At 42.7% G+C, this 27672-nt stretch overlaps 2 long non-coding RNA genes across 6 annotated transcripts; one reads left to right on the top strand and one right to left on the bottom strand.

Annotated features, from left to right (window-relative positions):
- Positions 1-12997: 12997 nt before the first annotated feature.
- LOC122240420 lies at positions 12998-27603 on the bottom strand. Of its 5 annotated transcripts, none has more exons than XR_006220155.1 (7): positions 27431-27603; positions 25869-25939; positions 18052-18642; positions 17407-17492; positions 15465-15628; positions 14863-14892; positions 12998-13758 (listed from the first exon to the last, which is right to left on the bottom strand). It is a non-coding gene; the product is annotated as an uncharacterized LOC122240420 (long non-coding RNA). The 5 variants fall into 5 exon arrangements; XR_006220158.1 differs by having other exon boundaries at positions 15465-15577; XR_006220156.1 differs by having other exon boundaries at positions 18402-18642.
- On the top strand, positions 21559-26674 carry LOC122240424. The gene is made up of 3 exons (XR_006220164.1): positions 21559-21670; positions 22745-22910; positions 26450-26674. It is a non-coding gene; the product is annotated as an uncharacterized LOC122240424 (long non-coding RNA).
- Positions 27604-27672: the final 69 nt, after the last annotated feature.

Here is a 27672-nt window from a genome sequence, read left to right as displayed (position 1 = left end):
TGGATGCTGTGCTAAGACCCAGGGGTGCAGGGATGCATGAGACCTCTTCCTTGCCTGCAAGGCACTGACAGCCTGCTCTTCACAATCTGATAGTCTCATTCAGATTTGTATCTCTCAAGATCACTGACACAGAAGGGGCTCAAGAAGGTGCTTAATAAATGCCGGTGGGTTGAGAAACTGCTCCAGCTATGAACCCAGAACTGCTCTGTGACACTGTGGGTGTGCCTTAAATTTTTCTGAGGAACTGTCAGTAAATCTTCAGACAGTTTCTTGAGACATCTTCAATAATAACATTTAGAAATGAAATTTCTTTCTTAGATCAGATGTTCCTAGTCCTGGGAATGGACTCTTTTAGGGCTGATGTTGAGGACAATTTTTCTGGCCCAACAATAGCCACAGTTATAAACCCCTTAGGAAGTGGCCTCACTTTCTACTTTTCACACAGACAACCCTATTCACTAGCAAAGGGCGCGGGGAAGAGAGAAGGCAGTTAGAGAAACCAATGTTTCCCGAGGATCCCTCATGGCCTGGAAGTCCACACGCTTTACTTCAGTTAATGAACCACCACCCAAGGAATAATGATACCATGTGGAGAAAAAGAAATGTGCATTTTTTGGTATCGGCCTGGTGGTTAGTAGAAGACAGATCTGTTTGTATGTATGTATGCATGCATACATATGCATGCATAATTTAAAAGTAAATATTTACCAAGCACTCTTCTAGGTGCTAGGTGCCTCAAGAGGTATAAACCATAGTCCGTGCCCTCAGGGAGGTAAATGATATAAAGAAACACATCCAAAGTTAAATAACCACCTGAAAATTACATTAAGAGTAACAGGCTTTAGAGCTGGCTGGATCCATAGTGAAAATTTAATCCAGATTTCCCTATAATGGCATGTGTACATCATTGGTAGCATGAAAATGGTTTGGATATTATACAAACATTTTAAAATGCCATGAAGTATTTACTTTAACATGCATTAGAAAAATCTATACCTAGCGTATTAAACCCTTGAATATATGGGTATTACCACTTACTGCACAGTTACATATGATAGTGAGTTGATTTAAAGAGTGTCTGAAGGAAAATATCAAGTAAGTATGAAGATGTGGTTCAGGCACATGGTAATAATTCTACTGGTCTTATCTGAAAGATCTGAGTTGGGAAAAGGCAGACCAAGTCCAATCTCTGGGATGCAGTGAGGTTACATGAGTTGTCCAAGGTCAGGAAGCCAATGGGGAACACAGACCAGAACCTGGCCACCTGACTGGTCCTCTGTCCCCACATCCTCATTCAATGACTATTTCCTGTTTTGCACATGAGGAAACTGTAGCCCCGAATAACCAGTCCTCTCTTTAGGGTGCACAGACTCATACGAGAATCTGACTATAAAGTAGAAAGGATAGAATTGGCCTCAAGAGGCAAACCATAAGAAACTTTCAAATACAGAGAACAAACTGAGGGTTGATGGGGGTGGAGGGGTGGGGTGGGGCAGGGAAAATGGATGATGGGCATTGAGGAGGGTACTTGTTGGGATGAGCACTGGGTCTTGTATGTAAGTGATGAATCATGGGAATCTACCCCCAAAGCCAAGACTACACTGTATATACTATATGTTAGTTAACTTGACAATAAATTACACACACACACACACACACACACACACACACACACACACACATATATATGTATATACATGAGGCCAATTCTATCCTTTCTACTTTACGTATATACATATGTGTGTGTGTGTGTGTGTGTGTGTGTGTGTAGAGAGGGAGAGAGAGAGAGAATTGGCCTCAAGAAAAATCAAAGTTAATATTTATAGAATGTTTTCTATGCATGCCAGTATTATAAAAATTTCATGCATACTTAGATTAATCCCCAAACCACCCCCTGAGATGTACTTAGCTATTTCTACCATCCCTCTTTCCATGAGGAAATTACAGAACAAAGATCAAATAACCTTCCTAAGATTTGAACATGCAGAGCTGGGATTTGAACCCAGGAAGTACAACTCCAGAATTTGTTCCCTTGAACACTGCACACATAGCTCACCAGTAATAAGGGAAGGGGTGCAAGAGGCAACCATCTCCTGGTAAAATTGGAAAGAATCTGCTCAGGCAGTAGCTCCCCCCCTGTGCCCTCTAGTTTCAAATTCCTCAGCTTGCCTTTTGTTCATTTCATGGAAGGCACCCTTGCTTCAAACCATCACTTTTTAATGCGAAAAACCCATGAAAGCAATCAGTGATTACCAAAATTAACACTTTAAAAAAATGTTTATTTATTTTTCAGAGAGAGAGAGAGACAGAGTGTGAGCAGGGGAGGGGCAGAGAGAGAGGGAGACACAGAATCTGAAGCAGGCTCCAGGCTCTGAGCATCAGCACAGAGCCCAGTGTGGGGCCGGAACCCACGAACCGCGAGGTCGTGACCCTAGCCGAAGTTGGACGGTTAACCAAATGAGCCACCCAGGCGCCCCCAAAAGCAACACTTTTATAAGATTAATTTGTTAGATTACCAATGGAACAATTATAAAGAAATAGTTCTACCCCAAAGGGAGGAGAGAAGGAGTCACGGGAGGTAAGTGGAGGGAAGGATAGATAATTTGGGGACATGGTGAGGCTGGAAGTCACACAGGAGGAGAGGCCCATGTAGGACTAGCCCAGTGTGCCCCAGGGGGCCACCAGGTGTTGTGAAAGCCCTGTCTGGTGTCCAGCGCCTGGCACAGCCCCTGGCACATGGCAGGTGCTCCAAAGCTTTGTCGAGTAATGGAAGCCTAGATGGAAACAGAAGCCAAACAGGGAGGCAGGCACGGGTACAGTGATTGGAGGTGAGAGGGCATCAGACACGCAGCTGACCTACTTTAGAACCGCTCCAGGTGAGCGGAGGAGGAGAGCACAGCGCCAGATTTCCAACCAACAGACAAAGGAGCTGTGAGCAAACCATTAACAGTGCTCCTGATCTAACTAGGACACCTTGCTTTGGGGAAATCCGTTTCATTTTTGTCACCTACTGGAGCAGCCCCAGTTCAGTCCTCTGGCCTAGACTCCCTACATGAAAAGCCCTCACGCTCCCTCCCTATAGGGTGCTGTGTGGTAGGCCAAGGCCACCTGGGGACCAGAGCCAGCCTCCTTGGTGCTGGTGCCAGAAGCGGCAGCCTTCTCTACCTCTCTGGCAGGTGCCGACAGCTGAGGCACCGTATGCACCTTTGGGGCAAAGAACTGCCAGAAACCAGGACCACGTTCAGAGCCTGAAAATTTTTCCCGAGGCTACAAGGAGGAGAAACCTGGAGGGCCTCGTCCTGCATTACATAAGCCGTGTGTGTTCGCAGGGCCCCGCTGATGCACGGAGCCCCGTGCCTCTGGGAATTGCGCAACTCTTACGCACAGGCACACTTGTTAAGTGTTGCAACATGACTCCACATCTTTATCAAAAATGTGAAGCATCCACCCAGCACACACTTAGAAAACACTAAAGCTCTTCTCCACCAGGTGGTTAAGGCTGCTTGATCCGGCTGACAGGAGAGAAGCGGCCCAGGGGGGCATGACTTACTGTAGCTCTTGGCCCACGAAGCTGAACACTCAGTACCTTGTACCCCACTAGCCTTGGGCAGCGTAGGCCTCTGATAAAATGTACTTTTTTTTGTTTGTTTTTCCTGGCAGTCTCATTTTGGGTTATAAATGGCTCATTATTTCCATCCCATAGATCCATTCTTGCCGCTCTCATGTTCTCTTCCTGCTTTCTGAAATAACTGGAAGATTGGTAAAATCATCACTGACGAACCCTGCTTGTTCTGACCTTGAGCAGAGGCCAAATTTCCACATAACTCATGTTGTCTACACTTGCTCCTATGGGGGAGAGGTTGGCTGGAAAGGCCCCCCAAAAGCAGGGGGTGTAATTCTATTTACACTAAGGCACTCGGTGCCCTTAAATGCCAGGAAGCAGCCCAGACTTTCGCTTGCTCCAGTCCTGCAACCTTTTCAGAGGGCTATTAGGCAATCATCAGAGGTTATAAAGTTGGAACAGCATTCCCCTCGGATAGGTCGTTTTCCCTGCAGGACAGCTTGGAGGCAAATTTTATTAAGTATCAAGTAGCTGACTGAAAGCAGTATAAATAATGAAGGAGCATATGACAAACCCAGAGTTGAATGTGGCTAAACCCCAGGCTGAATGTGTATGTGGAACGTGTTTACTGTTATCAGCACCCATGGAGATGTTTGCCCAGCAGCCACCCAGGGAAGGCATTGAACCATAGAAATGGTTATTAAGATTCAATCTTAGAAAAATCATTTTATCCTTACTTTTGAGAACTTGCTGACCACACAGTTAACCCTGGGAAGGGATCTGTAGATAGGTTGGATGTGCTTACATGCCATTTGCCCGTAGAACCGATCTTTATAAAACACCCTAAATTTGTCCAGGTAAGAGCCAGGGAAAAGCTGGGAAGCATGGTTTATAGTGGGGAGGAACTGTAAAGAGTCATCGTCAGGTAAAAGGAACCCCCCAAATTAAAGTCTTTCAAGGGAAACATGGAGTGAATTTTATTCAGGTCTGTTTCCTTTCATTGTTCCCTATCTTTGTTTTAGGATGCAACACAATGTAAACCATGTTTTAAAGAGATTGATCAGGGGTGCCTGGGTGGCTCAGTCAGCTAACTTCAGCTCAGGTTATGATCTCACAGTTTGTGAGCCCCACATTGGGCTCTGTGCTGACAGCTCAGAGCCTGGAGCCTGCTTCAGATTCTGTGTCTCCCTCTTTCTCTGCACCTTCCCCGCTTGTGCTCTGTCTCTCCCTCTCTCCAAAATAAATAAACATTAAAAAACAATTTTTTTAAGAGATTGATCAGGCCACAGATGATTGAGTTAGGAGAGGCCATTGAGCTTTCCAAAGCCAGTTTCCTAAACCAGCTGCTTTGTTACACCTGGTCCCCACTGGCTAGAGCTGTTGAGATTCTCTAAGATAATCTTGTGTTCTGGGGGGCGCCCAGGTGGCTCACTCATCAGTGTCCAACTCTTGATTTTGGCTCAGGTCATGGTCTCATGGTTTGTGGGATCAAGCCTCACATCAGGCTCTGTGCTGACAGTGTGGAGCCAGCCTGCTTGGGATTCTGTCTCTCTGCCCCTCCCTCATTCACATGCACACGCTTGCTCGCTCTCAAAATAAATTAACTTAAAAAATTGATTAGATTTTTAAAAAGATAATCTTGTGTTCTTACGATGGTGGGAGGAAGCTCTGGGAAGGAGTGGTATAAGTTTGATGTAGAATGGAGTTTGTTGAACATTTTTGCTCAAAGACAACAAATTTCAAAGGCATCCATGGTCCTTTCTGCCACTAAATCTTCCTGTATCCCTTGTAAGGAAAGATTTCTTCTCCATCAGGATCTAAATTGCAAAAGTATTTTGAAGGGTGGCATATTGTTAGCATCTGACCTCTTTGAAGAAGACAACGACTCCCTGACTATATCAATTCTTATATGTTTATTAAAAATCATACTTTGTGGCACACCTCAGTGGCCTTAGTTAGTTAAGTGCCTGATTCTTGATCTTGGCTCAGGTTGTGAGCTCACAGTGTGTGGGATCGAGCCCCCGCATCGGACACTGTGCTTACAGCACAGAGCCTGCTTGGGATTCTCTCTCTCCCTCTCTCTCTGCCTCTCCCCCACTCACACTGCCTCTCTCTCAAAATAAATAAACAAACATTAAAAAAAAAAATCATACCTTGTGTCCAAAGCCAAGACAAAGGGCCATATGCTTTCAGAGGCCAGAGCGACCACGAGGGACTGATGCAGTCAAGAAATGCTTCTTAGAGGGTGTGGGGCACGGATGAAGCCCTGGCCTTTCCTCAGATTCCCCTTCTCTCCTGTAAAGACTGTTAGCTCCCTACCCAGTACTTAATTTTTATTTCTTCCTTAATAAAACAACTCCAATGTGGCAATGTGCCTGGATAAAAGACTGCATTTCCCAGCTTGTCTTGCAGTAGAGGTGGCCAATGAGATCTAGGGAGATGCCGTTAGGGGGGCAGGGTTGTCAGATAAAACACAGAATGCCCAGGTTGAATTTGAATTCCAGGTAAACAAAGAATAATTCTTCACCTAAGTATGTTCATATAATGTATAACATTTGTATTGGCCAAATCTGGCAACTGTATGGGTGGGGCTTCTGGAAAGCAGAATAGAACACTCCTTTTGTCTTTTGCTTTCCTTTTTCCTTTTTCCTGGGACACAGGTGGGATGGCTGGGATTTCAGCTTCCACGTTGGATCATGAGGTTAAGGATGGCAAAGAGACTCTGAGGACCACATTCCTTCAGACTTTCTTCATAAGTGAGAATAAACCACTGATTTTCTTTAGCCACTTCTAGTACCTATCATTTGCATCCAACTGCTATTCCTAACTAATAGAGCCAAAATAAAAAGTGCACTATTGGGGCGCCTGGGTGGCTCAGTTGGTTAAGCGTCCGACTTCAGCTCGGGTCATGATCTTGCGGTTCACGAGTTCAAGCCCTATGTCGACCTCTGTGCTGACAGCTTGGAGCCTGGAGCCTGCTTCAGATTCTGTGTCTCCCTCTCTCTCTGCCCCTCCCCCATTCGTGCTCTCTCTGTCTCTCTCTCTCTCAAAAGTAAATAAAAAAAAAATTAAAATTTTTTTTTAAAAAACCGCACTATTATTTGGGGTATTTAGTTAAGTCTGCTTACCGTGTGTCCTCTTTGTCTTTGCCTTTTATGTAACATAAAGTCCTCCGCCTTTCCTTACTGTATTTTTTAAGGACTCTAAGAAGAACGGATGGTGTTCCCTATACCCTTTGAAATAATAGTTGTTAGCATGAGTTTTTACACTGTGTTATTGCCTGGCTTTTTTCAAATAGCACTTAGGTATTTTGAGTCATTGCCTTAGATAAGTAATAATAATGATAGTAATAATAATATTTCTAAAGCATAACAGTTTTTTTTTGAAATTTATTGTCAGATTGGTTTCCATACAACACCCAGTGCTCATCCCAAAAGGTGCCCTTCTCAATACCCATCACCCATCCTCCTCTCCCTCCCACCCCTCATCAGCCCTCAGTTTGTTCTCAGTTTTTAATAGTCTCTTATAAAGTGTAACAGTTCTTATCTGCACAAAGACTAGGCCTGAAAAGTCAAGTCCCATGAAATGATGCTCTAAAACTGCACAGCCATATTCCAAAACAGTAAAAGTCACATTTCAGTTTTCATAGTTCTACGTTGAGAAAGTTTTCTTTTATATTCAGTCTTCATTAGCCCTTTATTGACAGCTTTCCTTATGTGCTATGCAGATTAGCTAGGGATCATCATGTGCACAGGTAAAGCTAATTTGTAAATCTCCATCAACAATTCAGGAATGATGTAAAAACTGAACACCTTCAATCTTGTTAGCAATTCACCTGCTTTAAGTGTCCACTGTTAGGCATTTTGGAAAATGGAGGGGGTCACAAAATTGGCCTCTTTGAATGTAAACTTAAGCTAACTGGCTTAGCTCAGGGGATCGCCCAGAGAAAAAGAAGTTCCCTGGGCTGTGAACTGTGTAAATACCTGCTCTCCCTTTTGCAGTGGAATCTTTCGAAGGTTAAGTAATAAATAGTAAATAATCAACTAAGATTTCTCAGATTGGCTGCATTTACCTTTCTCTGAAAAAAAAAAAAAATCCCCATGAAGATGAAGCAACTTTGGAATGAGTGCAGTATTTCCTTTAAGGCATCCCCGGCTTCAGACATTCAGAGAACAAGATCAGGCCTGGCCTGGCTGGCAGAGACTGCCTGGGGCAGACAGCTAGACTTGTGGTGTGAGAGAGAGGAGGTGAGTTAGAATTTAACAGAAGGGAGCGGATGAAAACTCCCATTTCAGTTTCTCAGTTTCGGCATAGGCTGCTCAGCAACATCTATCAGCAAGAGGCATGAACGCAGTCTTGCCCATCATCTATCACTGGGGGTAAAGAAAGTCTGGGGATCATCCCCGGAATGTGAATTATGTTACTATGTATATATATGGTTTATACAAAGGAACAAGTGAACAAGTAATACATAAGTGGAGAGAGCTTGACCTGGAAGATCTGGCCTTGGTGTCTGGTGACAGGCCATAATGGCATGATGACCTGACTCAGAAGAAATGACAGAGGAGTCCACCTGTACCCCTCTACTACAGATGCAAATACAAGTCAGACTTGTGTGAGCCGTGAAAACAGAACATGAATCTCATAGTATTGACTTCAGAATGTTAAAAGAAAAAGAACTTATTTCTTTTGTCTAGGGCACACTAATTATATTTCTATCGAATCCGTTCAGCAAACATTTATGGAGTACCTACTATGTGCACGTATTGCGCTAGGTGCTGGGAATGCACCCAACATTACAGCACTGATAGCAGAAAGGTTAATGATGTCTTCGAACTTCACAAATAGTTTAGAATTTTATAAGGTCCCTCTAGTCCCTGCTCACAACAGTAGCACAGCCAGAGTAACCACCTTCCTTGTACTCTCTTAAGGTAAAGACATCTTAAGATGTCTTAAGATAATGACAATTGCTGTTCAGAAGTGCAGATAACACTTTAATGGGCGTATTTGTTATTTTCCCCCTTTTAATAGCCTTATTATAAGCCCCGTGGTAAAAATTAGACTCTTTTCTCTGCTACCAAATAATAACAACTTTGGCCAAGTTCTTTCATTTTTCTGGGGCTAAGTTTAAACGTTTAGAAAATGAGATGGTAGGAAGCAGGACTAGGTTGATTTAATTACTCCAGGTTTAGGATATGCAGTGAGAGGAGATTAAAAGAGACAGACACTTACAAGCCACTTACATGCTGTATGATCTCATTGTAGTCACTTCAACCTCTTAAAGTCTCCATTTCCCTATCTGAGAAATGGGGATAATATGCTATTTTCGCGAGGATGAAATGGATTAATGGGCACAGCTGGTTCAATGCAGGGCCTGGAAGATCCCCCTGGAAATGTAGCTATTTGTATCCTACTCAAAAACTATTTGAATCTTTCCTATTGTATTATGTATGTATGCTTGTGTCTCATCTCCCATTTACCCTTGCTCTGCCATCGCTGATCTCTTAGTAAGTGGTTATTTGAGGGATCTCAACCTATTGGGGCACAAACATGTAACGATTCTCTTTTTTTCCCAGTCAGTACTTTATTTTTTTATTTTTTATTAAAAAATTTTTTTTAAACGTTTATTTATTTTTGAGACACAGAGAGAGAGCATGAACAGGGGAGGGTCAGAGAAAGAGGGAGACACAGAATATGAAACAGGCCCCAGGCTCTGAGCTGTCAGCACAGAGCCTGACGTGGGGCTCGAACCCACGGACCGCGAGATCATGACCTGAGCTGAAGTCGGACACTTAACCGACTGAGCCACTCAGGCGCCCCTCCCAGTCAGTACCTTAAAAAAAATATTTTTTTAATGTTTATTTCTTTTTTGAGAGAGAGAGAGAGAGACAGAGTACAAGTGGGGGAGGAGTAGAGAGAGAGGAAGACACAGAATCCAAAGCAGGTTCTGGGCTCCAAGCTGTCAGCACAGAGCCCAATATGGGGCTCGATCCCACAAACTGTGAGATTATGAGCCGGTCAGGTGCTTCACCAACTGAGCCACCCAGGTTCCCCTCTCAATCAATACTTTCAGTGGTGCTAAGCCTAATCCCTTTTCCTATCCCTTAAAAACATCTAGGGCAAATTGTAGAAATTTGCAGTTTTAAAAAGCTGGGTCTGGATAAATGACTCTTATTCTCTTCCACAGCTTCTCTTCTCCCTCCAGCCTTTCCTGGGCTCAAGCTTCTCCAATGTGTGGGGCCCAGAGTGAGGAGGGAAGTGTCTGGCACCTCTGAACTGCCCACCCACATCTGTGGTTCTCTCCCCACTCTTGGTATGTGTCTCGGGCGAACACTACTGGGCATATTGGGGCCCCTGTGTGGTAGGAGCCCAAGGGGTGGTGGCACACTGTGGGATTTTGGAGGCCCTTGGGAGGCTCCTGACTGTGCAGGCCAGTGACCTGGCAGACCTAGCCCTGGAGGGACTTCCTCTAGGCCCTCAGCTCCCACTATAGCTGTTACCCTCCCTGCTGTGCCTGTTCGACTATGGCTTTCTCCAGCATCTAGAGACTTGTCTCTATGCTTGTGAATAATTTCATTGGTATTTGAATTGTGTTCCAAGAAAGCAATTTTCGCCTTTTAGATGCCTAGAGCTCCCTTGGGTGTCTACTCCTGCCTGAGACACTGTATAATTAAATATTGGTATGAGGGGCTACATCGTCTTCTTGATTTAATCCCATGATTTACTTGTCTTTTCACTAATTCATATTCAAAGTCGTTTATTAAAAACCAGGTAGGGGCGCCTGGGTGGCTCAGTCGGTTAAGCGTCCGACTTCGGCCCAGGTCATGATCTCACAGCTCATGAGTTCGAGCCCCATGTCGGGCTCTGTGCTGACAGCTCGGAGCCTGGAGCCTGCTTTGGATTCTGTGTCTCCCTCTCTCTCTGCCCCTAACTCTCTCGCATTCTGTCTCTGTCTCTCTCAAAAATAAATAAACATTAAAAAAAATTTTTTAAATAATAAATAAATAAAAACCAGGTAGTTGGTATAATAACTACTTTGTTTATATATATTATTTTCTATATTATTTATTTTTTCTATATTATTTTTCTATATTATTTCTTATTTATATAACATATGTTATATAGAACACATGTGATTACTTATACTTCCATCAGAGAAGGAATTGTTTAACACTTGTTAAACAAAAATGTTCTTATTGACTATATATTACATATAATATATTTTTATGTTATATTTATATGTAACACATACATATTTAATATAAATATTTATATATTAATAAGGTCATTTTCATTTAAAACTTGGTAAAGGAAAGAGCTCCTGCTGTGAAGGAAGAATCTAGTTGTCCATCTCATTGTGTCTCTGTTTTTTTTTTTTAAGAAATAGAAATTCTTTTTTTTTAAGTTTATTTATTCAGAGACAGAGACAGCACAACTGAGGGGGGTGCGGAGAGAGAGGGGGAGAGAGAGAGAATCCCAAGCAGGCTCTGTATTGCCAGTGCAGAACCTGATGTGGGGCTTAAACCCACCAAGCTGTGAGATCATGACCTGAGCCGAAACCCAAGAGTCAGACACTTAACCAACGGAGCCACCCAGGTGTCCCGTGTCCCTGTTTTAAATGTATGTTCCAGAACAATGATGTATCCCTTCCTTTTAGAGACTATATAATATATCCATAAATTTTCTAGTGCTTAAAATTTCTTTTTTGATTACAATATAACTTACATAAAATACACAAATTTTAAGTGTTCAGCTTAATGGAATTCTACATATGTGTCCATCCATGTACTATTAAGTATATACATTTGAAGTATTTTTTTTGTTCACACAGCTATCCCTTTCGTATGTCTATTTTATTTTCATTTCTACTCTTCAACTCTCTGATTAAAAAAAAAAAAAGCCATGAGGAGCAAAGGGTGAGAATAAAGAGAAAAGAGTGAATATTGATTGAATGCTGCCTTGTGGCAGGAATCCTTGCTTGGTTCCTCACACAGACTATCCAGTTAAATACTTAGACAAATACAATGGGGTCAGTCATGTTATCCTCATTTTAAGGATGAGGAAATTTGGCCTGAGAATGGCTAAGTCATTTGTTATGGTCTTACAGTTAGACAGATTTTGAAACTAGATCTTTGGTACCAAAGGTTTACCCTTTCTTTTAGACAGTTACCAAGAAACCATGATATGCTCTCTTAACTTGAGTTTCCCTAAAAGCTGAACCTGAGATATTTTATTTGAAAAGTGATCCCAGAGAGGAGAAGGTAACAAGGGATGTGAGACAAGGAAAGAGGGAAAACCAATTCAAGGATGAGTTATTGGTTTGGCCACTGTTGCAGACAACTGCATTATATATTACTGGAATCTTCTCAGGAGACTTATGAATTGTGTCTCAAAAATGGCTGCCTGGAAGACAAAAGAGGGAAGTATGTATTCATTAGCTTCTGTTATCTATTGGTCAAGGGTGGTCCCATGGCATTAACTCCCGTCTTACTTCTGGGTTGTAATGTGTTAGTACTAAGCAGGTTCCCCTAGGGTGTAATGCACCTTGCACAAGAGAAGACCTGGGAGGGGTTGCAAAAAGCATGTGACGGGGGCCCAGGTAAGACACTATCAGATTATACCCATGGACAAAGACCAACCGTATGGAACTTGGTGCCACAGCAGTGGCTGCAGTGGGAGATGGGGCTGAGAGGTTGTGAAGTGATGTGTGATGGGTATCCAGTACACATACCAAGAATGTTTTGATAATGTAAATTCAGATTGGGAAAGAGTTTTCTAGTAATATGCCTCTTCTTATTGAAGAGGATTCAACCTAAACCCAGGCTTATTCTTCTCTACTGGAGTTCATGTCCAGGCATGTTTGGAAAATTAATGAAGCAGATCTGATTGAGCCTATTTCGATGCATCAATATGCATGAGTTTTTGCTCTTTTCCTGAAGAAAAGGAAGGCATTTTTATGTATAAGACCCTTGAAAGAGATGTGAGAAAGATGGAAGGAACTAGGTGGTAGCTCCACATGCTCTGAACTCTGTGGGCAAAAAGGCTCAGTCTAAAGGAGAGGGTCTGATTTAGGGGGGATTCGATGCCTTGATACCCAGTATTACAAGTTCTTTAAAAGTCCTGGTGACAGAGTGTGATAATGAAGTAGGGAATTTGGGCATTCTTCCCACTTCTGCATGGTTCCTCAGGGAAGATCAAATGTTTATAATGCAATTAACACGATTTGGGTGCCTCCAAGAATGCTGTTCCATGTGGCCTGATTACCCCATATAGTTAGAGACTGAGGAAGTTTTTTTCAGGGATGTTAGTAGCTGTCAGGGTCTAAACCAGCCTCCAGAGATAGCACAGAGGTGGTCCAACCAGTGGGCAATAGGAAGAAGACTTGACAAGTGAGCAGAGTTCAGTATCCAGCTGCAGACGGCTCTAGTGCAGGTAGCTATTTAATGAAAGAGTGGAGACTAGTCATGAGACTTAGTAAGGGGATTATACCAGGAGAGAATAAAGTAATATTCCAGGCCCAGAGGAAATAATATATAGAGTAGGAATCTGAGATGTAGCTCGGGAAGGCATGGAGAGGAGCCAAATAGGATCCCAAATGGATGTAATTATAAGGCAACTGGGGCTGAATTCAGTTACTGAAAATAGCAAGCCTTGAGACTGATTGGCCTAAGGTTCCACTTAGCTCCTCTTCCTGGGATGTGTCTAAAAGCCCAGAGGGAGGCAAAGAGGCTGTTTGCTGGCTAAACAGGCAAGTGGGCAGCCAGGGCAGTCAGCCAAGCAGGTCTTCACTGTTGAATTATCAATAGGCTCTGTGTGTCTGAATCGCAACAAGAAAGCAGGGCCCAACTGGTGAAAGCCTATTTCAACAGGCCTTAGAAGACTTCTATTGTTTTTGTCCATCTAGCACCTCTTCTCTTCTGCCAACAGAACTACATTTTAATGGAGAGCTCCCTTCCTCAACATCTCAGAGAAGTGAGTGTGTTATCTCAGCCCAGTCAATCAGAATGCTCCACTCCCTTGGTTTGGAGATAGGCAGGAAACCTAGAAAGGCCCATCAGATGCTTCCTTGAGATTTGATATTTAGGAGCTTAAGGAGGGAGCAGAGCTCTTTCTCAGTCTTGGAATCACAAGCCGCAGAGATGTTGTAGACTTGAGTTGCTTTCTGCCAACTTCTCCTGATGCATGGGGAAAGTCATCTGCAGTAAGAGAGAATAAGTCCAACATTAAAAGAATAGGTAATGAAGAGAGACGAGAGATAGTTCCTAAAGACATTACTTGGGCCCTGAATCTAATCATATCTGAAGCAAAAGCCATCTCGGCTCTTTCAGGAGCAAATAAGATCTCTTTTACGTAAGCCAGTTTCAAGCCAATTTCAGTCAGGGTTCTGTCATTTACCATATAAGGAAAGCGGACTAATATGTTTTGTTTATTCATTGCTTCACAGAAACACATGTCTGTTGCCTCCATCCCTAGTTACCTTGAAATTTAGAGTTTGAACTGAAAACACTTGCTCAAGTCTGGCCTCCATTCCTCTTCATGAGGACACACGGACTATGAGGCAAACACATAGCCAGCGCTCCCTGTCCTTGGTGATGTCAGATCTTTGTCACTGTCCAGCACTGCTCTTGACATTTGCTTGTTCTTTAGAGTTCATTCCTTCCTCTTTCCCCATGGTCTTCTCTGACTGTGGATGGAATCCTCAGCCCTTTCCACTTTGAATCTTCCCTTTTGACAATGAGTTTCAAACCTATAACTCAAATCCTGACCTTTCTCCTAAAACCAGATACCTGTATTAACTTTCTATTTGTGGGTTCAGTGATCAACTCATACTCAGCAAGTCTGAAACAGAGCTCAGCAGTGTCCTGTTACTACCGATGGCAACACCATGAGCCAGTCATTCTACTAGAGGAACAACCCAAGGCAGAAAGTGCTAAATGTCAAAACAGCAGCAGCAAGAAAGGACTAAAGGAGCCTGGCAGAAGGCATGCCTCCTATTGGGGATCAGGGGAGTCACAGAAGAATTTCCACAATCTATGAAGGGAGAAGGGCTAGGAGAACGATGCACTAGAGTGCTCTTAGAATGGCAAGTTCTGTTCGCTGGCATATGCAAACACCAGTGACAGCTCCATTTTGCCTGGTTTTTCCATATTATGGAGTTAGAAAACTGAAATACCAGGATACCCAGCTTTCCTTGCAGTTATGCATTACCAGCCTCTGGAGCAAGAGAGTAAAAGAGTGTAATCTGGTGGAAGTCATGGGACAGCATTTAAAAAGTGGACCAGATGTGCTGGCATGCTCACCTTGGGCCTCCTCACCTTTCTCCATCATACCTAGGGATACACACAATTAATTGTGGGTACAGCAGCCATCCTGGCACCATGAGACCCCTCCCCCAAGAATGAAGATACGTTTGGAGGATGGCAGAGGAGAGAGACAGAAAGACATCGATGACATCATCTGGCTCTTGGGAAGCCCTGGATTGCTTTCCCTCACAAGCCTTGTGCATGGGGGAAAAATCTCTATTTGAGTAAAAAATCACTGTTAGTCAGATTGTCTATTGCTTTCAGCTGAATAAAATGTTAGCATATATAAATCCATATGTTAGAAATACTGAATACCACTCTAGAGAAACTGAAGTTTATTCTGTAAGCAAGGAAGATGCAGACATCTCTTTACATAGAAGTTAGGGGGATGCCATTTGCTGTCCACAGTCCATGACCTTTAAAGCTCAGTTACTGTCACCCCCACCATTCATGGAAGCTTCTTTCTCTCTTCTTGGCCACCTTTATCCTTACTCTTGGTTGTCAATCAAATATAGCTTAGTGGCACGTATGGTTATTGATTCTTCATAGATTTATATTGTGGGTGCCCAAAGAACTATAAGCACTTTGCACGTACTGACCATGTTTTAAACATTCTCTGTCTCAAAGTTCCCAGACTGGAGAGAATCACACCATGGTTCAGTGTTCAGGCACCACAGTCTTGGGTTTGAATCTTGACTCCATCATGGAATATCTGTAGATGTCAAGCAAAGTTTTCAACCCCTCTAGGGCTCAATTTCCTTATCTAGGAAACAAAGATTGATATTGAACTTGCCTCACAGGGTTATTGTGGGACTCAAATGAAATATTTTCATGAATTCCTTAGCAGCATTTTAGTCATTGTTCCTTATGTCCCAGAGGAAGGGCATTCGTGACCTCCCTGTATGCATGTGTTTTCCAATGTGACTCCTCCCACAATGGAGTGGACTCCACTTCTCCACCCTTGAATCTGGGCTGCACTTAGGGCATTCTTTGGCCAACAGAATGTGGCAGAAGATAGTGTGCTAATTCTCAGTCTAGGCGTGAAGAAGCCTGGCATATTTTCACTCTCTCTTTTGGGACCCCTGCCTTTGCCATAAAGAACACCCCCAGGAGAGCTGCTGGAGGATGGCAACCTTGTGGAATAGAGAGGAATCTTCCCAGTGGAGGTTCTTCTAGACCAGCCCATCTGCCTGATGGCTACAGATACATGAGTGAGTCTAGCCAAGATCAGGAAGCCCATACACTTAAGGCAGTAAATTTTGTGGAAATTTGTTAGGCAGCAATAGCTAACTGCTATACGTTACCTAACACAGAAGGGGAACTTTGCCTGCTTCATTCACTGCTACATCCCCAGTGCCTAGAACAGTGCATCACGTATCACATCCTCAGGTGCTTAATATATGTGTTGAATAAATTCCTGAATGTGATTATAACTGCTATTATCATGTTAAAGGGTGAGAGTGAGTAGTAAATGAGATATTGCTGAGAAAGCACTTAGCGCTGTTTCTGGAGCATAGTGACTTCTCAATTAATGTTAGCTATTGTCTAAGCCCAGTGAAGAAGAAATTCTCTGTCTTTCAGAAAACCTAACATTAACCACAGTTTTTTAGCCTGTCCTGATAGATAGATAGTTAGATAGATAGAAAGAAGATAGATAGACAGGTAGATCATAGATGAACTCCTCCAGGAAACCTGAAGAATAAAATTCCATAAGAACCCTTCTTGGAACCCTGGAGCCTGGAGCTAAGGCATTGTCTCCTACCAACCACTTTTTCTTTTTTTTTTTTGCCCCCTGGCTTCCTCTCCTCTGCTACTTTCCCAGCCAGGCCACTATGTGTTGAGTTTCCAGTTCCTCTCAACATGCTGCTTCCTCCCCACTAGATGGTGGGGAACCCTCTCCTCCAAGGCACTGTTGGTGACAGTGGGGCTAAGTGATATGTCTGGGAGTAGGACATGGGTGTAAAGCCTGGGGTAATTCCTTTCTCACTGCATTATGGGGCTGATTCTGTTCACCTTCTCATCCTCACCAAGCAGAAGGCTCACACTTTGTAATCTCTCAGTGACCTCAATAGTTCCCAAATTACATTTGGCCTCTAGAAAGATGAACACATTGTACCTTCTCTGTGGGACTCATTATTTCCATTCTGGAGACTGTCATTTATGAAATTCTGACTTTCTTTCATTTTTTATTTACACTGAGCAAAGCTAAGAATATTGTAATTGTGATGTTTTGAAAATACTTGTCACAAACCAAAGCCAAATGCTGATTAATGTTAAGTGTTTTGAAGAACCAAGCTTTTGGCTCATTAACTGGACTTGAATGGCATTACCCATCAGCTTCAAGTTCTGATAATTGCTCATCACAGATTGGTGCTAATTTAGTAATAATGGTGCTGACCGATTTGTATGTTTTCCCCACATTGAACATATACACACAGAAAGCCTAGGGTGAATGCCAGAGCCTGAGTTAGAAGACCTGGTCCCAGATTTGCCACAGTACCACGTTGGGAAAATCGGCTAACTTTTCTCAGTCTCTATTACCTTAAGTAAAATAAGGAGGTTGATGAGATGATCTTCCATATCCTTCTTCACCAAGTTTCTATGGTGTCAGTGTTTTGTAGTTTGGTCTTGAGTTGCAAAATAAACACATATTCATTTCAGGAAAGGCACAAACATTGAGAAAAACTGATACACATGGAATATGAGCAAAGATGTCATTTTACTTCCTTTCTTCTCTGCATCTTTTCTATATTAAGAGGGGAAGAAATGTTCCCTGTTGGGCTTGCAGGATAAGCCCTTAATCAAATGTTACATACCATCTGTTTGAGACAGTATTTGGTAAGTCAAACTTAAGTAGCTATAATCACTGTGGAATCTGAAACTGTTTCCTGTTATCCTGTCTATTTTCTGAAGCAGACAGGAGGTAGTCAGGCTTCTTAAGCTGGCACAAAACAGTAATATTCCAAGGAAGAAAGACACTTATTTTGAGGCCCATACTTTGAAAGTGCTTATTGAATTTGTCTTTCCATCTCTCTCTAGATATTTTCCCATTATTTACACTGCTTCTCCTCCTCCCCCTCTGTATCAATGTTATCTATGCCCTCATTATGGCTTATTGTCTTCCTCTCTATTCTATTTCTTGGCATAAGCCTTGGGGATTTTGACATACATGTTGATAATTCTTACCCTGGCATTAGAAGAGGACCAGGCCCAGAGATATCAATGCTGGCTCAAGGTCATGTTGCTGGTTCACACCAGAGGATGATAGATGGTCATGAAGATTAATTCAGACAATACATATTAAGGGCCTTATGGAGTATGGGCCCATGAGATGCCCCCCAACAGGTGTTAGAATCAAGGAAGTACAGAGCTTAGTATGGCTGCCTGTTCTGCTGTCTATAACTATTAGCCCTGGTGATTTATTTTTTGAGTTTAAAGACTATGAAAATAATTTCAAAGCTGCCCTAGTTTTCCTTCCAAAACATTTTCTTAAAGGTCCCCTTTCTCTTCTACTGTCTGGGTAACATGTAACACACCACATTTTTCTATTTGAAAGGCTGGAGTCATTCTCTGGAGCCATCAGCCGATTCCCGCAGGTTGCAGAGGTGGTGACAGCCAAGCAAATGGTGGAGATCATCTTGAGCTCACCACTGGTCCAAGTCCATGGGGTTGGATTACTTGGATATGGGCACCCCCATATATGAAATGCCTTCCTGGATATTAAGTGTCATGTAAACACAGCTCCTTCACTGCTGCCCCGTGAGTGTCTGTTGTCACCTGTCAGAAAGCAATGCCGCTTTTTACTGGATGTGGAGACAGGACACCACATATTCCTGGAGCCTTTGAACTTCTTAAGTTCTGATCCTGGACAGCAGTGGTGCTACAATAGCTGTAATTACCAAAGAACACTGATGGGAGAATGGGGGATTGTTGATAAAGGCTTGGGGTCTTTGGAGGTAGAGATTGCCCAAAGGTCTTGCCCAAAGGATAGAGCCTGATGGTCTGGTCTTCTGCACAAGTGCTTCTGTGTGTATGGGGAGAGCTACCCTCTATGCTAGTGCCTGCTCCAAGGCTGTGTCACTTCTACTTAAAAACCAGCTTACAAGGGGGATGCTAGTAAGACATGCTAACCCTCCCTTCAAAGATGAGAACGCTGAAGTCAAGGATCTAGCCCAAGGTCACCCTGCAAAGTCTTATTGGAGGAAGACATGGAATCTGAGCCTCCACTTGGGATCTAGATCTCATTGCTATTGCAGCGTGCTGTGGCCGAAGTTACATGGTGAGGCATTTAAACCTGAGAGCCAAGTTCTGGGTTTAGGTTACGCCTTTCTATTCTTTAACTTGGCCTCCTGCTGCTGGGTCAGAGCAGCTCCTTGTTCTAACCTGTTGGTGTTTCCTTAGACTGAAGAGAGTTACCATACTTCCTGGTCCTGACCTCCAGTAGGAAAGGGTGGGACCTCATACCAACACGTGGATCATACTCAAATGAAGTGATTGCTCTAAACTGTGAGAGCAGGGAGTTGAAGTCTTTGTCTTTGAATCCTATCAAGCAGAACTGGTCTTTAATGCATGATTTGCAATAATGGGGGTGATTCAGACAACCGTCCCCTCTCATGGGACCCTGCTAGGGAGGCAGCAAGAGGCTAGGACCTAAACTTTGAGGGCAGGGTGTACTGATTCAAGTCCAGACTCTGTTGTTTTCTGGCTGTGTTACCTTGAGCAAGTAGCTTAATCTCTCTGTAGCTCAATTCACAGGGTCTGTAAAATGGGTAAAAGAATTCCTTAGGATGACATCATCTTTACAAAGTCCCTGTTACATAAAGAATATTCAGGAAATATTGGTTTCTTCACTCCTCCTCAGCCCACACACATGTTGAATCCAGTAGTTGTATTTTGAAGATCACATTAAAAGAATAAATGTTATGCTTCGTAAGCTAAGTGGCTCAAGAGCTAGCAAAAATTAGGTGTTTGATGTTAGTAGCCATGCGACAAACCAAGTATAGATTTCCTGTTAAATAGGCTTGAAATACATTAATGAGAGAATATTTATGCTCCTTGGATGGAAGGACAGTACAATATTTGTGCCACTGGTGTCTTCATAGGCTGTGTGTTGCAAATAAATGGAACTCTCATTCTTCTTACACTACTGGGGTATTTGATCCCAAAGTGGGGAGCGGGGGGGGACTCTTTATGTGAAAACATATGACTGCATGTCATACCCTGCAATTTTAGTTACTGATAACTGAAAGTGCAGTACAGCTTTTTACATAGGAGTTTTATGATAAAGGATTAAGAAATAAAAAAATAATTAACCACAGGACAGATTTTTCCTTTTAAATGTAATCAGTTTGAAATGATGACTGCAATACTTTTTTTAAATATTGAGATCATTGCATTTGACATTTCTCTTTTGTTCCCTCGCCAAATCAAAAAGCAGATCTGTCCTCCCCACTTTGTGGACCACAGTTATATTTAATTAAAATCCCTCTATTTGTACTACACTAAGATTGGCAGTGGTCAAGAGAGGCAGATACTAAGCTATGTGGCTAGTCTTGCCCTCAAAGAATTTACACTCTGGTCAATCTTCAGATGGGTAATAGCAGCCTCCCCGACCCCCTCCAAAACCCTGCCAGAATAACCAAAGGGAAGTAGGCTATTCTCTCTCTCTGTCTAAATGAGAAGCCAGCTAATGTTCAACCTAAAGTAGAATCCTAGATTATTGAAACTAACAGGTTTTTGGGGGCACCTAGGTGGCTCAGTTGGTTGAGAGACCGACTTCGGCTCAGGTCATGATCTCATGGTTTGTAAGTTTGAGCCCTGCATCGGGCTTTGTGCTGACAGCTCAGAGCCTGGAGCCTGCTTCTGATTCTGTGTCTCCCTCTCTCTCTGCCCCTCCCTCACTCATGCTCTGTCTCTCTCTGTCTCAGAAATAAATAAACATTAAAAAAATTAAAAAAAAAAAGAATATAACAAGTTTTTTCTCCCAAAAGTCAGAAAAAGAAATAAAGGTGTTAATCATTATTATTTTTAAGGTTGTACATTAAGGAAAAGTAGCTTAAATTCTAAATGATTATATGTATTTCAAGTAGAAAATCTAGTAAATTTTCATTTCTTTATCTACTGGAAAAGTAGGATGCCTCTTGTAGGCTATGACATTCCAAGTTCTCATTTGTATACTGGTAGGCACAATGCCCTTGTAGTTCTGTATGTGCAAGGTGATAGTGTGCCCATCAGTTGTGTTGATGAGTATATTAAACATCATCTGGGTTTATACAAGTAACAGGCATTCATTCCAGCCATGCTTCCAGCTTATGTTAACAAAGTGTTTCATAAGATAGGAAAAGGATGTTCCTAATGTGCTGTCAACAGGGCATGAACTCCCAAGTTGTATTTTTTTTTATTTATTTACATATTCATTCAATTGTTCATTTATTCACTCATTCAACCAAGATGTATGTAATACTATGTTCCAAGTCCTATACTACATGCTGAACTTCAGAGATCATGTGATCCCATGGCCATCTTAGATGAACTAACAGTTTCCTTGACCTGTGGTGCATAGATTTTCAGTGGGTCTGAGGTTGGACTTTAGGGGATCAAGAAATCCCTTGAAATTAAATGCAATCATTAGTCTAAATTTTTGTATGTAAATTTTTCTGAGACAACAACCCAAATCTTCCATCAGATTATCAAAAGAATCAAGATCCCAAAAGGTTAAGGAGCATCTGGCCTGGAAGGGAAGAAAACTCAGCCCTGGCTTCAAAAGACAGCCATTCAGAAGACTGTAACCCTGCCTGGAGCCCAGGTAGCACTTCAAACATGTTCCCCACTCTGGTGCTCCACCATCAATGTGTCTCCAGCTCCGAGTCTCTCTCTTCTTGCTCCTAAGTTACTCTTTCCTTATATCTTCACTTTGAATTTCTGATAAGGGGCATTTGATCAGCCCTGTAAATTCCCATTGTTTCTGGTGGGGGCAGAGCCTTCTTGCCAGGACACCTCAAAGCTTTTTGGCTGCCCATTGACTGCTTTTGGGTCAAGCACCAATCTAGCTCTAATCAGTTATGCCAGATTGAGGGGAAGTGTCACTGGGAACAGATCCTGGCCGCTGCTCTTGTTTACGAATCCTCCTGGGAGAGACTGTAGGCGAGGATGTTTCCTGAGAAGTTACATACAGATGGGACAGTCCCCACTCTCGAGTATGGATGGATGGATTTAGGAAAATAAATTGGACTAAGCTATCCACTAACTTGCCAGATCCCTCTCAGGACAGGTTAGTCAGATAACTGGTCGTATGTAGAACTGTTATTTGCCTATTTAGAACCTGAAACTTTGGCCTTATTAGTCTTAGCTCAACCCAACTAACTGGTAATTGTGATTATGAAAAGCACAGACACTAGCACAAAGTGTCTTTATTTCTGGGCCGCCATAAACTCTTACTTGTCCCAAGTCAGGTACCAGGAATCTAGAGACAAGTAAGACTTGCAACCTGTGCCTGTGGAGATCACATAGGAATAGAAGTTATATTGTTTGATATAAATAGCTGAATCGACATGGCAATGGGCTGGGGGCCAGGAGGCCAGAGTTCTGGTGCCCAACTCTGCCACTTACTGGTTGCATAAGCTTGGCTCCATTATTTGAGGGCTCTGAACCATATTTATTTTAAAATGGGGATAGTAAAACCCACTCTGCTTGGCTCTGTGGCTGTCAGAGGGACTAAATAAGATAATACATATGAAAATACTTTATTTTAAATTGCTAAAGCAAAACAAGGCTTTAAAAAATTACTGCTTTAGTTTTGGGTATTATTGGCAGAACCGAACCATTCATTACTGGCGCCATGTTAGTTCCTATCATTAAATACATTCTTTGTCCTCTCAAGGTCTTTGTGAATAAGTTGAAAAGAAATCTGATCACGCTGGAAACATGCGTATTTTAGTGGTATGCATTTGGTTTCAAAGAACATCTGATAAAGGCTTTAAAAGTTTAAAAGTACAAACTGAATATTAAAAGCACCAGTTAAAAGTTAATGAAGCAAGGCCCATCAGGTAAGAGAACCCATTTACTGAGGGTGAATCAGTGCCTCTGTCTTTTGCAAGAATTTTCTCTCAGAACTATGGTAGAAATTTCCAAAGGAATTGATTGGCATAGTGCCTAAAGTCTTATTAAAGCTACACAAGACTTTCAACCATGGGCACCCAACGTTTCAGACTGATTATGATTTTAAGTGATTTATCCATGGTGAGTAAAGTATATGACCAAAAGTTCCTTTTCTGATTTCAGTCTGGTAGGATGAGTCTATGAGTTGCTCACTCACATAGTAAAGTAATAAGGGCTTTCTTCTGAGGTCTTTTGATTCTCTGCATGTCTCTAGTACTGTCTGGGCCATTAAAGGCTTGAATTGTTTATGTTCTTGAGTATTACTGAACTCTCTGTCTCCAGGCTCCCCAGTAGGAGTGTAAGATCCTTGGAAACAGGAACTGTGTTATATTCCTAAAAATGCCTATATGAATGTAATGAATATCACATTGAGAAAGCAAAAGCCATATCGAGCAGAACTCTGAAGAGGTGATAGTTATCTATTTTTGCCCTTTCTGAGTTCCAGAGTCTTATTGATAACAGTCAGGTATGGTTTGCTGGATCAGGTGTCTATATGTAGCACTTAAAATGGTTCCTTAGACTTGGCTTTCATGAAACCAACAAAAGGATATGTTAAAAATGACTAAGTCTGCCCATTGAAGTGAAGATCACATATAGTTTACTAATCATATTTAGAAGCAAGGAACTAAAAAATACCTATAGTGGTGTTCACCCCTTAAGTAAGAAACTGGCAGACATGTTCAACCACCATCATGGTTTAAAAAGTTGGGCTCTAGAGTCAAGAAGGCTTGAGTTTGAATCTTAGGTCCACCACTAATTAGCTGTGACCTTGATCAACTTACTTAATTCTTCTAAGACTGTTTTGCCCTCAGCAAATGGGGATGATGATAATACGTCCTTGATAGGGGCTGTTGGGATGATTAGATGAGGTGATCTATGTTAAAGTACTCCGTGGATGGGGCGCCTGCGTGGCTCGGTCGGTTAAGCATCCGACTTCGGCTCAGGTCATGATCTCACGGTCCGTGAGTTCGAGCCCCGCGTCGGGCTCTGTGCTGACCGCTCAGAGCCTGGAGCCTGTTTCAGATTCTGTTTCTCCCTCTCTCTCTGCCCCTCCCCTGTTCATGCTCTGTCTCTCTCTGTCTCAAAAATAAATAAACGTTAAAAAAAAATACTTTATAAAGTACTCCGTGGAGTGCCTGGCACATAAGGCATGACCAAGGCCTGGTAGCCATCCCCATTAGCCAAAAGCCAGAACTTTTGCACTGCTCCAGGCTGCAGCCCATTCCGTGTGCCTCTAACTATCCTTATCTCAAGGTCTTCTGCTCTTGCTTCTTGCTTTATGAGTCACCACAAATTGTTCTTCTCTTTGTCTTTGAACCCTGGGAATGGCTGCATGATGAAGGTTCCTGCCCGTATTCTGAGAGTCAGGCCTGTCTCATCTAGTGGCTGTATGCAGGGTTAGTGTGAGTGTGCAAGCCGTAGTGATTGGAGGAGGGCTTAAACCCCTGTAGGCCAAAAGGAGTCACTTTTCACTGGGGATGTAAACTGAAAACAGATTTCCCGTCATCTCAGGGCTCATGATGCATAGCACCATTAAATAGCCCAGCAGCAGAGGCTCTGGACATTATAGTTTAATCACTTCATGCCCAAAGCCATATGGCAGAAGGCAACTGGATACTGAAAGTGCTCCATTAAACGACTGCCTTTTAATTTAACAATCATTAGCAGCACATAGATACTGACTTCAAGCATGGGCTTAGGGGTGAAATCTGGAATGCTCTTTGAAGCTCTTTACTTTGGAGGTAGACCTCTGTTTCAATTGACATCTTAGCGTGCTTTTGGCATTAAGGATCATTTACTTCATAAAAACAGTGGTTTCTTATTGGGCTAGTGTGCCAGTGCTGCAGCTGGATGTCAGAATCCCACTGTGGGCTCTGAGGTGAGTGCCAGATCTGGCTAGTTTGGCCAGGGAGGATGTTAAGAGAGGGAATGTGAGTCATCCTAGGTTAGCTTATAATGGAGTAAGACAGCTCTGCTGTGGGAAGAGCCTTGTCCCCAGGAACACGGTATCTTACCTACAGCTGCTGAACTAGAGGAATGTGGAACTCTCTTTTTATGAATTGATGTGTGTTCTTTGCTGAGGTTCCAGACTTCTCCCAGTCTCCCTCAGCTTTCTTTCCAAGGACTGTTGGCACACTGAGGGCTTCTCAATTCAGGTCAAGGAATCACAGTTACATCTTGTCCACTAGGTTAGTGTTACAAATGTGTCAGCTAATCAGAACCCTCAAGCTTGGAGGATTGATGATGGTCTCTGAGAATTTTAACATAGTTTAAAATTTTAATACAGTTTGTAATGTTGCCAGATGGTTCCCAAATGGTCTCAATAAACTGAAAGTCCCTTGAGAGTGGGGACTGCCTGGTGGGTGTGTGTCTGCCCCATCTAGCCAATGTCTGACCCACAATACATGCCTTATGAATGAGGGAATGGACGGATGAAGCATCTGGAATAGGCTAAGGAAGGTACCATAGTTTACATTTGATGGAAGCAGCAGCATGGAAAGGAAGGAGATGGCTTGCTAGAAGGACAATGAATACCAACAAAACCACATGGAAGGATTAAGGGAAGGTGAGAAGACAGTGAAGCCAACATAAGCATAAGAGTTTGGCAAAACAGAAACTCACAACTAAAGACTGAGAGACAAAGTTCCCTTCTACACAAAAAGTTAAGTCTATTCTTTGTATTAAAGAAATTCTCTAACATCACCGACATTCCTTTCTCCAGTCAAAATGCTTTTGTCTCTGTTTCAAAATAGTCCCATCATTTCTATACTATATTTTAGCACATTTTTATCTTTTTGTGAAGTCAGTGGGCGAGAAAAATGTTCTTTCCAGAGAAAAGTACTCACCTTTCCTCATCAGTTCATTAAAAGCAGGATTTCCAAAGGGTCATATCCAGACCATCCCACAATAGATTGCCCTGGAAGCAGATGAAGGTGTAGGTGAATTCAGGCCCTGAGCCCCACAAGCTGTAAAGTTCCTATAAATATGCCACCACATTCTAATAAAGTCCCTGTGTTTTCCTCGGATTGAGGACAGCATATATTTCCTCTTTGCTTTCAGCAGCTTCTCTAAGAACAGAAGAGGAATTAAGCCTCAATACATTGATGGTGGCTACTGAAGATTTAGTTTCAAACCATCAGTTACTCCCAGGCCCACCTGACAAGTATTAAGTGAAGCCATGATGCAAAGTTATAATTAGAGATTGAAAATGCTGACCAGGAAGCTCACAGGGCCTTTCAAAATGCTCCCAGGAGCTTGCTCAATTTCAAAATGCTATTGGGACAACACAATTAAAGTCAACAATTGGGGGCTGGGGGGTGGGGGTGGGCGGTGACTCTAAGAATTTCAGAGTGGGAGAAGGGAGGTGACCAGAAGTAATATTTATTAGAAACTTGACTGCTCTCCCCCCCTCCCGCATTCCCCCCAGCTTTCCTGTAAGACCATCAATGGAACCACTACAGCATCAGGGGGAAAGACATCCAGATTCTTTCTCTATCGGACCTTTTAGGATGCAGAGTTAAGAAGCTGAATTCTACCCTGAGAAGGAGCAGAAGACTAGTACCCATATGGGAGCTGTTTCATGGTATAAAGAATTGAAAAGCAGGCCCTAAGCACATGCCTAAATACATGTAGAAAATTTGCTACAACTTAATGAGGTGGTATGGTTTTCTTTTCTGTCACCCTGAATGAGAGGCCTGTGACTTTCAGCACAGTACGTCTCTAATGTAGCACAAATGCTTATAGAGGACAGACTGTGTGCTAGGAATCATAATGGTGTGGGGACACAAAGACTGGCCTTGCCCTCAAGGAATCACAATCTAATGGGAGGAGAAAGACAAGTAAACAGGAACAAAGACTGAGGTGGATGTAAGGTGATTGGGATCTGAGGAAACGGGCAGGTACAGGGAGGTAAAAAGAGATGTTTCTGTTTGTGTAGAAAGTGACTAGCTGTTTGGTGCATCCAAGATGGTGGTGCAGGTTAGGTCAGGAGCTCCTGATCTGGATGGTAAGGTTAAGCAGAGTGTCAGTATATGAAGGTACTGGAAAGAAAACCAGCTTCCCTTTAGTTCAGTGGCGCCCACAAGTGGTAATGACAAAAAGCCAGGAAAGCTTAAATAATTGACTTCTAACATGTACATTTCGCTGACAGAAGTGATGGTGAACAATTTGGTCTGGTTAAGTAAGACATAGGACACCCCCGCCCCGCCCCCTCCCCGCCCCAGCCACCACCACCACATTGCAATGCTGGAGCAGAGAAAAGCCAAAGCCAACATAAAGCTCTTGACTTTACACTCTGGAGTTTACAGTGAGGATCAATTGGCAACAAGATTTTCAAAAGGTTAGCTCTATGATAGCAACACCATCGAAATGAACCTGAAATAATACATGAGTCAAGTGTAGCCCTTACCCTCCCTGCAAGAGACCTGTACAATGCCTTGTCTCCTAATTCTTCATTCAGAGCACAGAGCCAGGATTAGGAGTGCTTTGTATAGACTGTGTTGGGAAGAATGGTGGCGCTCAATGGAGAAAGAGTGCAGTGATCAACTAATGATGTCTGCCAATGGTGTGAGAAGGAGTGGGAGGCAGCATATGAGCTATGGATTTGCCAGTCCTGGACTAGTGCAGATGCTTAGACAGCTGTCTGTGATG

This window comes from Panthera tigris, chromosome B4, assembly GCF_018350195.1.
Source record: "Panthera tigris isolate Pti1 chromosome B4, P.tigris_Pti1_mat1.1, whole genome shotgun sequence".
Classification (NCBI taxonomy): Eukaryota; Metazoa; Chordata; class Mammalia; order Carnivora; family Felidae; genus Panthera; species Panthera tigris.
The sequence above is the reverse complement of the archived record's forward strand: the minus strand, read 5'-3'. Positions and strand labels throughout refer to the sequence as shown.